This window comes from Calliphora vicina, chromosome 1 (assembly GCF_958450345.1).
Source record: "Calliphora vicina chromosome 1, idCalVici1.1, whole genome shotgun sequence".
Lineage (NCBI taxonomy): Eukaryota > Metazoa > Arthropoda > Insecta > Diptera > Calliphoridae > Calliphora > Calliphora vicina.
Window position 1 is genome coordinate 59232535 of NC_088780.1, and position 15026 is coordinate 59247560.

Here is a 15026-nt window from a genome sequence, read left to right on the forward strand (position 1 = left end):
GGACATATACTTTCTTCTTGAACAGCTCCTCTAATAACTTCAGTGTGAAATATACAAATGTGGAAAAGGCATTTAATTATGGATTAGCGGAACAGAGGTAAAAACACATTCAAGTTAAAAGAATTACATTAAAATCCAGAGCCCTAGAAATAAAGGATTAATAATGGTGGATATCATGCAAGTGATATCTGTATTCAAAAAGATACGGTGTAAGACTTATTAAAGAATCAACAGACATTTTTTTGAGCATAATCTAACTCCTGGTGTTATTTATCGAAGCGATATATTGGAAAATGATACCAGAAAACTCGTTTGTTCACGCTAGAGAAACTAGTGCTCCAGGAAGAATGTTAATCAAGGATAGATTAACAATTTTGGTTAACGCTATTGAATGTGGAACAAAGATGATTAAATCTTTTCATTTAAAAGCAAATAAACGGCTTTATTAATCCTTGGTAATGCCTCTCAAGTCAAGCTAATGTCACACCGCTTAAAACTTATTCAAAAAATAAATCTCGATATAACGAATTTAACGAATGAGCCTGACAACATATCATTCGTTATACCGGGATTTGCCTATATAGTCAGTTTAAACTATTATTATTGCCCTTAAAATGTTGTAATACGCTCTAAATACCTTGACATAGTAAAATTGTATTGTTTTCTTCTTTTCAAATCATCTTGAAAAAAGTTTCAGGGTTTTTTGTCTTTTCAGTAGTGGTTGTCATTCTCGTGGAATTGCCCATATGTAATAATTACGATCATGTAAATAATTACAGTTATAGTCATTGTTATAAAATTTGTAAAAATGTTAAAATGATTGTATGATTATATACAACTACATTTGTTTTCTCATATTAATAATTAAAGTGACCATAAGATTTTTAAAAAACTTGCAAAATTTTTTAAATTATTGCGGTGATTAACCACAAAACGACTGTTGCAGAAGTCCTCTGGAATAATTGGTACAACATCTTATATGTAAATGTCCCGCTGGATCATAGTCTAAGATAGGTCTATTTCCTGATCTGGACTGTTTCAAAAATGTTTCACGGATCGATCTCGCAATTTGTATTACTCACATATAATTCACTTGAAATATGAAGTTTCGAGGAGGAAAATACTCATTTAATTTCAATAATTCAAAGTTATGGAAAATAGTAGTTCTTGTTAATTTTTTAAATCTATTAAGTGAGTAATGCATTCGAATAACTTTTTGCAAATAATGACTCGAACAATTTAAAGATTATTAACATTTTCGAATAATTTATGTATTGTAGAATAATCGAATAAATATTTGTTTTAATTTATATATATTTTTTTAAATTTTTCATAATTTTAAAATTTAAAAATAAATTATTACTTCCTTTTTAACATATTTTTTACCATTTCTTGTTGAAATTGAGAAAATCAAATTAATATTGGGCAAATACATAATCGCGCTTTCAAAATATATATGTAGAAACAATTTGAAATTTAATGACATTTTGGATTTTTTTCAAAATTGAATTTTGCTTCTGTGGAAGGAACCAAATGCTATCTGACTATGCTCAAATTTTCAGTAATTGGTTTTTAAAATTGGAAGCACAATTTTAGACCTTGGGAACATCGAAAATCGACAATGTGCAAAATAAGGGCCACCCTAGTACACATGTATATGTATGTATGAAGAAATGTCTGTAAGGATTTGTGTATAATATTTTCCTCAACATGATGAACCTGGTCAGGGGGTCAGAGTTATTTGCCATGTTTGTTTTGTTGTTTTCATGCCATTTCCTGTGTTATGTTAGTCCCTGTCCATTTGTATCTGTGTGTTTTGTTGCCGTTATTGTAGGCAATTGAATACATTTGGCTACAAATTATAACATCATTTCTATAATCTTCATTACCATTATCAACATCAAATTCAACATTATGGCAACTTAATGGTGCGACATTAAAATACAAGTTTGATGTTGCGTTGAAGACAGTCAGTCAGTTATTCACACTGGCCTTCACCACCCACACGTAAAACATTGCTCCAAATCTGTGTGAGTGGGTGTGTTTTGTTATGGAATGGCTCGTCGGTTGATCGAAATTGTTCTAAACCAAAATCATGGTGCCATTAACAATAAGTTCTTATTTAATGTAATTGTCATTAATGAATGTTGTCTTGTGCACGTAGTTCAATACTTGGAAAATCTATTGTATGTTGTGGTTGTTTCCTTTTATTTTATTTTTGTAAATTTGTGTCTTCCTTTCAATTTTTCTTCGATTAAACCCCAAGGCAACAGATAACAAAGTTAAGAGCTTTTTCTTATAAGCCAAATGAATTACTGAAACACTGACTAAACAAGTCTTTATTTTGTGGATTTTCTCTAAAGGCAAACATATGTATACAAAGTGTATTGCATGTAATTGGTAAATTCAATACATCTTCAATTGTCTGCCATAAATATTCGTGCAAATAAATCCTCAACACGTGTTATTCTCGTATCGCTTATTCAATCTTTCAAGAAATATAGACACGAATGTTGTGGACCTAAATACATATTTCTTAAAAGTTAAAGATTTCCTTTAACTCAAATTAATTTTATATTAACAACGTTTCAAAATATTGAAAATGTGCGGTTTGATTTATTCAATTAATTAAACTTTCAAATTATATTGGCAATCCTTCAAAGGTTTAAGTTCTCACTGTTATGGCAAGGTCTATAAATATAAATACTTCTAATGATTTTAATAGTAATACTGAAAACAATAATTATAAGAGCAATTAAATAATTCTGCGACGGCTTTTTGAGTATTAATTATAATTATTTCTTAAAGAAGTTGCATATTTCATTCTATTGCTAAGTTATCTCTTTAGTAACGGTTCTCAATTGGGGGACCTCTAGGGGTCCATATAAACTTTATAAGAATTCGGGAAAACATAAAACTTACATACTGTATTTTAATATCCTTTTAAATTTAAATTTGACGGATAATGTTCTTATTGCTCAATTTGGATTTACATCAATATTTTGACAGCACAGATATCTGGCGAAATAATTAATAATCATTTTATTATGTCTGTTGTTGAAATACCTGATATTTCCTAAATAAATTGTAACTTGTGAACTAAACATGATTTTCAACAAGTTGAAATCGAAAACTTTGGTTTATATATTTTAAACATTTTTTCCCGCTTGTTGGCTCTGAAGAGTTATTAATACAATTATTATCGACATATTTACGTGATACTAGGTTTTCGGCAGTTTTATCACAACAAAGAATTGTGAAATTGCTCTGTCAATACGTAATGACAGACCAATTTCACAATTATTGGTATTATTTATGGCGTTTTTATACCCTTTACCTTCGTGAGAAGAAGTTTGTCAATCCGTTTGTAATTTCCACAATTTAATTTTCCGACCCTATGAAGTATATATATTCTGGATCCTTATAGATAGCGGAGTCGATTACGCCATATCCGTCTGTATGTTGAAATCAACGAAGCTCCCAAATAACTTACATACACGATTCATACATTAATATCTCTGGAATTCTTCCTGCTCGGTTGCTATTTAAAATCGTGAAAATCGATCGAAAAATTTTTTTTTCACGTTGCAAAGGTCTTAGATATTTCAAAGACCTTTGCAACGACGTATATAAGACCATAGTATGTTGGACCTACAATGGGTCTAAATCGGAAAATATATTTTTTTAACTCGAAAAAAAATTAAAAAAAAAACAATTCGAAAATTTTTTTTCCAAAAAATTAAAAAAAAACAAAAATTTAAAATTTTTTATTGTATCACCCATATGTGTGAAAAGAGAGTAAATTTGTTTAATCTTAATTAAACAATACAAGCGGGAAAAAATGTTTAAAATATTTATAATGGGAAATTTTTTGGGATAATTTTTGTGGAAGATCTTAACCATCTATCTCCTCTCATTAGGGTTAATTGGACCAGTTTTTCGTTTTTTATAAGTTTTTTTAGACGTTTCTCCCCTTAATTAATGATAGCCCAAAAAGGTTTAGTGTGATATTATTAAAATAAACTTAGAAAAATTTAAATTTACATAACCTTAATCCGTTTGTATATTTTTATAGTTATAATAACAAATAGAAACAAAAAATATATTTTTTACGTGAAAATAGCCATGATAAATCGAAAACGGCAAAAAAGTGTTCAGATTTATCGATCATAAAAATCGATTAATTCTTTTCGAATTTAATCACAATTAAGTGAATTCGTTCATTTTCACAAAATGTTAGTTTTTGGTTGATATACATAAAATTGATTAGTTAATGTTCTTCTTTCGATTGATTGAATTTTAAAAACATTTTCCCCATGCTCTATGTACAAATTTTCACATCGAAATTTATTTAATTTTTTCAAACTACTCTATTAACAGGCGTCATTTAAAATCGTAAGGAAATTATATTTTTTATTACACAGTTGCATTTCATCTCTTTGTAAACGGAGTCTCAGTAAGAATGCACTTTTTGATTTTAAAATAAGATCATGTATTTTTTGAGATAGTTGTGATTTCTTTTATTGGATTGTAAAGAATATATGGTCCGTTTGAGTATGGAATAAAATATCCATCAAATGGGCCCCACGGCTCAACAAAAAAATTACACTAAATTTAAAAAGTACATTCTTCTTGAATCAACATTTATGTTAAGAACGCCCTTTCTTGGATTTAAGACTATATTTATATCCTACATCACCATAGTGGGGAGGGTATTATGCGTTTGTGCAGACAAAAATATTAGTCGAACACCCACCTTAAATTATACCGAACGACTTAGAATTACATTCTGAGTCGATTAAACGATGTCCGTCCGTCTGGTTGGCTGGCTGTCCATATAAACCTTGTGCGCAGAGTACAGATCGCAATTTTGAAGATATTTCAATCAAATTTGGTACATATTAGGACCAAGCCTATTGAAACTGGCTGAAATCGGTCCATTATTTCACATAGCCTCCATACAAATGTCCTTCCGAAATAAATGCATCTCCACAAATTGCGCTCCAAATAAATTTTATATATACAAAATTCATGTCACCAAATTTTGTTACGATCGGTCCATAATTAGTCATAGCTCCATAGACTCATATAGACCCGCTTCCGAAAATTACTTTCACGTGCATAAATCGCTTAAAAATGTTGGTATACTCACAAAATTCAACATAGTAAACTTTCATATAAACATAAATCACACGACCTAATTTCATGGTGATCGGTCCATAATTGGTCATAGTCCCCATATAAAGCCCACTTCCGAAAATCATTCAAAAATATAAATTATTGAAATTTTAAAAGAAAAATGTTTTTGCACTTTTACTTAGTGTAGGGTATTATATGGTCGGGCTTATATTTCCATACTTTATTACTTGTTAAAATTGGACATGTTTTCGACTACAAGTTAATGTTGGTCGAATCAGATGTTATGTTTAAACTTTGTTTATTTTCTAAACATTTATATTAAGAAGACTTCCACTCCGACTGTGATTATTATTTCTGTCCGAAGTGTACGAGTTATGACAAATTGTATTTAAAAACCATGAGCCACTGTAATAAAAACTGAATCAAATCATAAACATATTTTGGACTGGGTGTGTTTAAAATAAAGTAAATACATTTTAAAAGTTCTAAGAAAACAAACAACCACAACTGTACGAAGTACATAAATTAATCTTTATTGACTATTTTGTAGAATAAATGAGGCAATTTCTCTTACTCTGCATATAAAAATTAACTTTAATATTAAAACAAGCACCGGAACGTGTAAAAATCGGATACGAACACAAGCAAACTGTACGTTATCCATTTTATAGGCAATTTTTGTGAGTAAACAGTAAATTGTTTTATGTGTAAGTTCGTTGCCATACATACATAAGTACCCCAGAAGTTCTGGATGAAAATGCCGGTACCGTGAAATAGCTCCCAAATGAAATAACTCCGTATGAAATGACTCCCATCAAAAATGAAATAATTCCCAAACTTGAAAAATTAAATAACTACCAAAGGGTGAAATGAAATTACTCCCAATAATCGTCGGTTTCATAATTTTAAAAATATTAGTCCCAAAAAAGCGAATAATAACGAAATAAATGTATATAATCTAACTCCCAATGAAATAAAGAACTACAAAAGTGAAATTATTCTTCGCTTACCAAACATTTTTTGGATTGCGGGCCTATGGCATAGCGAAAAGTTTTCCTCCTCTGGGGTGTATAAAAAACTGGATTTGCTCAGAAAATGTGTTTTGCATTGCCGGCCTTTGGCCGGGCTCTAAGGTTTTCTCCTCTGGGGTTTATCAAAAACTGGCTTCGATCAAAAAAGTTTTTTGCATAGCAGGCCTTCGGCCGGGCACTAAGGATTTCTCCTATGGGGTGTATCAAAAACTGGCTTCGCTCATTGCAGAAAGGTTTTATAATATTTCAGAAAGCCGATTATCACTTGTAAAAAGAATCTTTTCTGAGCGAAGCCGGTTTTTGATACACCCCAGAGGAGAAAACCTTTGCGCAAGGCCAAAGGCCGGCAATGCAAAAAACTTTGATATTTATGGGTTATGCTTCTGCAAAGTAGAACCCAACAAAAATTAAATAACTCCCAATACAGTGAAATAACTCCTAATTTGAAATGAAATGATATAAAACCCACTTTTACACACAGCAATTTTTCTTGAAGCCAGTCTGAGTTTATAGGAGAGTTAGGAAAGAAGAAAGAAGAGGGGTACTTATATACCTGCTGGTACCGGAAAATTAATTCAAATCTCTTTTGTTATTTCATTCTCATGATTAGGTTTTGACATACAAAATTTAACACAGACTTTCTGTGTGTAAACAAAAGGGCAATTTCAAAAGAAAATTGAAGAGACTTGCTTCAAGAAAAATTGCTGTGTGCAAAAGCAAACTTACCTATCATTTATCTAGTGCAAAGTTACTAGCTACCTAGCTAATTACTTTACTTGCTACATAACTAGTTATTTGTGTTATTAATTGTCATTGAAAATGCTAGGGGAATAGAAGACAGTAATCGCTTAGAATAAAATGTCATTTCCGAAGATAACATTGGAAAACTTGGCAGCAATACATCTTTCCAGAAAAAACTCTAATTTTTATAAATATACTACCATAAACCATTGCGCTTCGCTACCCCTATCGTAGTAAAATAAAAAATGTGAAATGATTTTATAAAAAATCAAATGAATATAATTAATACCGGCATTGGTTGTTAGTTTTGTATACCATGCTAGTATAAAAAAATGGTTTAAATAATCTTGCAATTATAGTTCTCAAGATATTTAGAAATTACAATTTTTTTGTATCGTTGGTGACTAATACCCTTTTCCAATCCCACCAATATTTGGTTAAACCTAAGAAGAAATTGATTCATACAAAGTTTAATTATTTTTACGATTATAGTTCGAAATAAACCTTTTACATTGTATGGGAGGTGCCACGCCAAGTAATATAATACCATTAATTTTCACCCAAACTATGTGACAAAATTTTAAGACTTCCACAATTATGATATTCCGAAATAACTATTTACATCCCCTGTTCCGATCCTTTTAATTTTTGATTAGACTTCATGGACTGCACAGTGTCAGATTTGAGTAATCTAGAGGGATTAAAGTATACATTTTAAAAACGGGTAAAGATAATTCAATGATTTTTGAAACACAGTTTTCCTACGACTTGATACATTTTTGGAGAAAAAAATGAGGTGGGCGTGGCAATATTACGCCTACCTCCCATACAAATGTTAAAATAAAAATATTAATATGCATACTATACACCAGCATAGTGGGGAGGGTATGGTAGGTTATTTTTGCTAATGTTTGTAATGTGCAAAATATTGTCCTACCGTCCTCCTCAGAATATACCAATCTGCTCATCCATGTAAACATTGTAACCAAACTACAGGTCGCAATTTCAATGATAATTCGACAAAATTTGGTACAAGCTTTTATAGTGGCCAAAGGTTGAAGCTTATTTAATTTTGTTACAATCGGTTCATTATTTCTCCTAGCCACCATACGATTGCCCTATCTGAAAATAGTTAAACTCTCATAAATATCTTAGTTATATAGATATCCAAACCAAATTCAGCACAAATAAGTTTTATATAAGCCATAATTAGTCATAGCTCCCATATAAGGCCCATTCAGAAAATCACTTTAACTAGCTAATTTTATTACGATCGGTCCATAATTGGTCATAGCTCCCATGTGAGGCCTACTTTCGGAAATCAGCAGCAACGGCTCCCAGACTTTGTGGACTTTCTAAAATTCATAAACAAAAGTCTACAATTTTGTCGTTTCCAGTTCATACTTATATTTCCACATATAAAATAAAAAACACGGTCATGTCTTTTTGCTTTTTTGAAAGCCAAATTTCGAAAATTTCATTACGAACAACTTGTTTTGTCATGATGCTTTTATGGGTCAAAATTTTCTTTTTTGTTTTTAGAAATAGAAAGGATGGTAAACGCTACATTAAAGAAAAATTTCACTGAACTCAACGGAACTCTGTAACTTTTTTTCTATTGAATACTTATTGTAATCAAAAAAGAATTTTAAAAAAATATCATAAAACAACAAAATTCAACGTATTCAAACATTGATTATTTTGAGCAAGAACTGTTAAAAATCTTTAATGCCAATAAAACAACTCACTATCTGATACTAGCGGAGTTCAGTATTAAGTGCGAATGGTCTAGCATCATTGCAAATGCAAAATTTTACCGTCATCCAATAACAAAATACACACAAAAACATTTACAATTTTGCACTTGCAATGATGCAATACCATTCGCACTTAATACTGAACTCCGCTACTGTTATATTGTTGTTGTTTACATTTTTTATTTTAAAACTTGTTTTTGTAAATACCGGTTTTGTTGTCCAACTGTGGTGGGACGTAAATAAAAATTAATATTTAGATTTAAGATTTGAACAAATTATTGATAGTTCACATTATTTTGTGATAAAATATGTATAAAAAAAAAAAAAATTTTTTAAAACTGTTTTTTTTTAATTAAATCCCGCTAAACAATGAAATCTGACACTGTGCACTGATAAGAAACTGGTTTGTATATCTGCAGATATTCGAAAATAACTATTTACTTGGTATGGGTGGTGACACGCCCATTTTTCCAATTCCGGCCATTTTAAGCCAAGAAGCGCACAAAGTTTTGCGGCTTTCGCAATTATAGTTCACCAGATTCCGAATACACCGTAATCGGCACCGATAACGAAATTCCATACATTTGCACCGAAAAAAAGTTCGTTTCATAAATCGGCAACGAAAATTGGGAACGAAACGGCACCGATCAGTAACGAAAAACCTGTCATTTGGGGCCGGAACGAAAACAACTTAAAGTAGGTTGTTTTCGGTGCTGTAGAAACGAAATTATTTTAATTATTTACATATTTATGTATGTATTTCAAATTTAAAGAAAATTTTCTTTATGGAAGAGGAAAAAATAATATGTATGTAGATTTTGTCAAAAAAAATTAAATTCTATTTAATGTGCGACATCCAAAATTAAAAAATAATTTCGTTTCTGTTTCATTGCGCAACGCACCCAACTGAAACGAAAACAATTCAGAAACGTATTTCAGTTTTCGTTATCGGCGCCGATTACAGTGTATGCGGAAACCCAGCTTTATACGAGTTGTGAGTGAAGTAGCTAGTCCTTGCCGTCATTTCGAAAGTTTAAATGTTAATTCACGCAGCATTATTTTCTTTGTAGAGAACTGAAAATAAAAAATTAAACTGACTACGCTTGAAATAACAAAGGGAAACAGAGTGGCAATTGACTTTCCAATAGATTACTGTTAGTGGGTCATATAACTGCTTTCTAAAGTTAATACAAAATAAACTGTAAAAGTGACTTCACCTCAGATTACTTAGCGGCACTAAAGTGACGATTGTATTCACGGCTAATTTACATGCGATGTATAAAGTAACGCCTCAAATTAACCAAAATATATAAATTATGATCAGAAATTAGTCCCAATTTCTGTCTATAGGGGATGCTTTGACTACTTGTGAAACTGTTGGGCATTTATTCACAAACACAGGCCATCACATACAAAAACACCCACTCAGCGTTTTCATTTTGGTTTATTGAAATACAGTCTTTTTACAATATATTTTTGTGTAAAATGTATGTAAATATCACAACCGTGTTTATTGCAAAAAAAAAATATTTTTAAAAACAAAGAATGTAAATATTATTATTCTATGTGTTGTATTCAGAAACAGTGCAACCTCGGTTACCATTAAATATTTAAGAAATAAAATTCTGAAAATATTTTATGAAGAAAATGTTGAACTTCTGACCAGAAACACAACAAAACAGCAATTAATCAAATTGAATTAATAATATAAACAATTAATTTGAATTATTATATAAATTATTATATATTTGTAGAGGCGGAGAACTTTAAATTGAAATAAAACAGAAGTTTTAATTGCCTTTATTAAGTGGATAATTTGATGGCATTAATGTTTAAATATGAGTTCGGGCATGTGGCCGCGGCGGCTATAGCGTACATTTCGTAACCTGGAGATCCAATTTTCACACACCCTACATTCGAAAATTATGATCTGTGATGAAGCACATTTTTAGTTAAACAGAATTGCAGCATTTGCAGCGATGATAATCCCCAACCCATTGTCGAAACAACATTACATCCAGGAAAACTTACTGTTTGGTGCGCTCATTGGTGGAATCATTGGTACATACATCTTCACAAATACCGACGCATTTAACCAGTAAACCTGGCCAAAAAGGCAAAAATTAATTTAATGAAATTTAAAAGACTAAGTATGCAGCTCGATGGACAACAAAATTCTACATCATATTTTGAATTGGCCAGACTTTACGTTGAGATTTGTAGTTTTTAGAAGCTGTCAAATTCAGGAAAGCGAAGAAAAAAAAATGTAGCAAATGTACAAAAACTGTTGTGGACCTGTTAACTGGCCACGTTCGTGTGATTTGACGCTTTTAAATTATTTTGTAAAATCCCAGGTCCATGCAGAAAAAGCAGAAAATATCCAGAACTTGGAAGCGAATAATCGACGCGTTATTGCAGAAAATTGGACCTCCAGGTAACTCTAGACGCAGTGGCCGCATGCACGAAATCATAATGCCAAGAAAGTTTTTCTCTGTTTTATTTCAATTTAAATTATCCGCCTCTATAAAAAAGACTCCCTTTGCTTTATTGTAACGAAGTTGTGTAAACCAATTATCAACCTTGGAACTAGTTCAAGTGAATCTTTATTAAGAACAGCTCTTAAACTATAGTTTTTTCACCAGTTATTATTATATATCACCGAAAAGATGGGGGTATATTGATTTAGTCATTCCATTTGTAACACATCGAAATATTGGTCGTAGACACAAAATCAAAATGAAATTCTTTGCACTGTTCTATTTTTGACCATAGCTTATATAAAATACATGAATTCGTATAATATTCTTATAAATAAAGTTACCAGGTTACAATTCGACAAAAATAATTCTAATATATAAACATCGCCATGCAAAATTTTATACAGATCAGTGCATATTTTGTAATAGAAAATAACTTAAATAAATCTATTGTAAACATCGCCGTATGAAATTTTATGAATATCGGCCCATAATTGGTCATATCTCCCATATAAGGACCACTTTATTAGTACATACATATGTATGAAAAACTCACACTATGTGCTGGATTTTATGAATATCAGTCCATATTTGATCATAGCCCTCATATTAAGTCATTTTTATGTAACACATTGTTACTTTTTATATACATAAACAATTAAAGTTTTGTATTTTAAAATCCCATAAAATTTAAATGAATTTTGGCAAAATGTTGTATTAAACTAGATATAAAACCGAAATTGTGCACAAATAGTTATAGCTAATTTATGTATTCAGAAATAAGTTGAATCTGCAAAAAGATTCGGATCAAAATATATAATATATATACAGTGGTGGCCAGGTAATTAAGACAAAAATTGTTTGCTAAATTCCATGTGATCGTCAATTATTTTTTCAAATATTTCCACAAATATGTATGCATGAGGACTATTTTAACACACAAGTGTGTTTTATTCAACTGTGTCAATTCATACATATTCTCCACGAACCCATTAGATTTTTCTACAACTTGACTAATTTTTTTTTTTTTAAATTAACATATTTTCTCACATTTATATCATTATATTTTTATTATTATAAAATATTCGGACCAAATTTCGTATTTTTACTTCCATTAGTTTCGCTCATATCATGTTATTAACAGCGGATGTTCGCTGAGGTGGGTTAATGTATTTCCACATATCTTTGTCCAAATATGTTTTACCGATTTTTCAAAACATTTTTGAGAAACTAGAAACATTAGTAATAAATTTCATACCCTTAGAGGTCCATTTATTTTGGCTCTATCGCACTTAAAATTCAGTTGATGAAAAAAATTCAAGTATTTGTGTTAAATTGCTGGCCACCAATGTATATATGGGCAACTCCATATCATCTTACATGACATTTGTACGCCTATAGAGTGGAATAGATTTTGCAAAAATAAGAGTACCTGAAAAGTTCTTTCGAAACATTGTTGTCCAACATATAGAGCGAAATAAGGTTATATCGTACGTGACATAAAACGGAAGTCATTTTGAGGTACATGTAGAAATATGCAAACATTTTCGAATCGTGAGAGGCGTTATGTTTTCTTTTAATTTCTTACACTAAACGAAATATTTTTCCTATGCAATCCGCCATATTTAAATAAAAACAATCTTTGGATGATTTTATAATAAATAAAATTTAATATCATACGTGACATACCGTACGTGACAGATTTTTCTCTTATAAAAAAACAATATATATTCTGTAAATATGTGTATACAAAAACTAAAAAAATTAATAGAAAATATACATTCGGTTTCAATAAACAATCAGAGTCAAATTCATTTCATATTATATGCTAATTGGAAGCTTAGTTCCCGCCGCAATTTAAGCCTAAAACATTAAAAAATTAAATATAGTCAGTTTAAACTATTGTTACGAAATTGTACTTGAATTCAAATATGTATAACGATTTTAACGGCTGATTTAAAAGTTGCATAATGCTTTCAAATAAACGTGTATAAAAAACATTGAGTAACTATTTAATTCTGTTGTTGTACATTTGAAATAAATAAAGAGTTGTTATAATTTTCAAACTACTAAATGGCTTTTATTTGCAATCAAAAGTATCCGGTTTATTTAAAGGTTAAAACGTAACACTATTATTTTTGCCAATAAAATGTTGTAATAAGCTCTAAATACTTACACATAGTAATATTTTAGTGTTTTCTCCTATTCAAATCATCTTGAAAAAAAGTTTCAGGGTCTTTTGGGTTTTCAGTCGTGGTAGTCATTTTCGTGGAATTGCCCATATATGGGACTTACCACTATTTTGATCCCGATAACATTTACATGAATGAATTAAGCAAAGTGAAATTTACCACTGATATTTTCTACTAATAATAGAAAATATAAGACTAGTCAAATCGGGTGAACAATATAAAGGTTTTTATATAAAATGCACAAAACATTAATCGGTGTTTGAAATTGTCTTCCAGGGAACTAGTTGATTAATGCGTTTCTCATTTATTTTTATAATTAGATTTTACCGAAAATGTGCTTAATAGATTCCTGAATTTTTTCAACATTTATTCATTGGATGTTAAATTTATGTAATATAGAATTGTAGTGAAACGATTTTTACAAATTATTCGTTTACATATTATTCAACATATCAACTACTTTCTTTATTATTTTTTTGAAAACATTTTATATAAATATTTAATGGCGGAAATTTCCTTTTTTCTTCCCGTGGATGTTTTGATACTTGATACAAAATACTCAGAAGAAACAATTCAAAATCAAAGGAAAATGTTATTTATGAAAGTAACCACTTGGACTCACAAAAAATAAGATTTTTATAGGAAAATGTTTGTATGATAATTGAGATCTTACTTTAATATTTAAATTTGATTTTGTTATTGGATTAACATGCAAATAGTATGTCTACAGACTTACTTAAATTGAATTGAATACGAGTGTAAAATTGATTTGATTGCATACAAATTATCCACATTGCAACAATTGACCCATTACAACTCAATAAAATTTTGAACTTCAGTTTAAGTAATTAACCGAACTGAAAACAGTAATTGATGGGAGTCCAATAACGAAATGGTTCACAGAAAAATGTTTAGATATTCACAACAAAAAATATTAAATGAACAAAAACAAAAAAAAAAACAAGTAAGAACGTAGGGTATTAAAGACCGCCCATATAATACCATACATTGAGTAAATGAGCGGCACTAATCATCATAAAATTTCGTGACATGAATTCCGTATATATAAAACTTAACCGAAATATATGCAGATGCCTATATAAGTTAAGGACATTTGTATGGGGGCTATTTGAAATAATAGACCGATTTCAATAAAATTCGTCCTTGGGCTGAAACAAATATATGTACCAAATTTGATCAAAATATCTTCAAAATTGCGACCTGTACTTTGCGCACAAGGTTTACATTGACAGCCAGCCAGACGGACGGACATTGTTTAATCGACTCAGAAAGTGATTCTGAGTATACTTAAACTTAGAGTAATATTTTTGGGCATTACAAACTCTGCACAAACGCATTATATAACCTTCATATTTATGAATGTTTTTTTGTAGATTTATATTTTAAATATCAACTCATTCGGATCAAAAAAGATTTTTATTGATTTTTTTTTAATATATGTAATTTTGCTAATTAAGCGTTAAGAGCTTTATTTACAACTTTGGTATCACTGAAATTTTCCTGCAAAAATTTAGAATATTTTAATGCTTAAATGTCGTAGTTGGAAGGACTTTTTTGATTTTCTCGAAAAAAGGGTCAAATAGACAACTAAAGAGAAGAGCTAGAGGGTTAAGAACTTCCCCTAAAATTACACCCATAAAATTCCACAATATAACTCACAATAGGAAT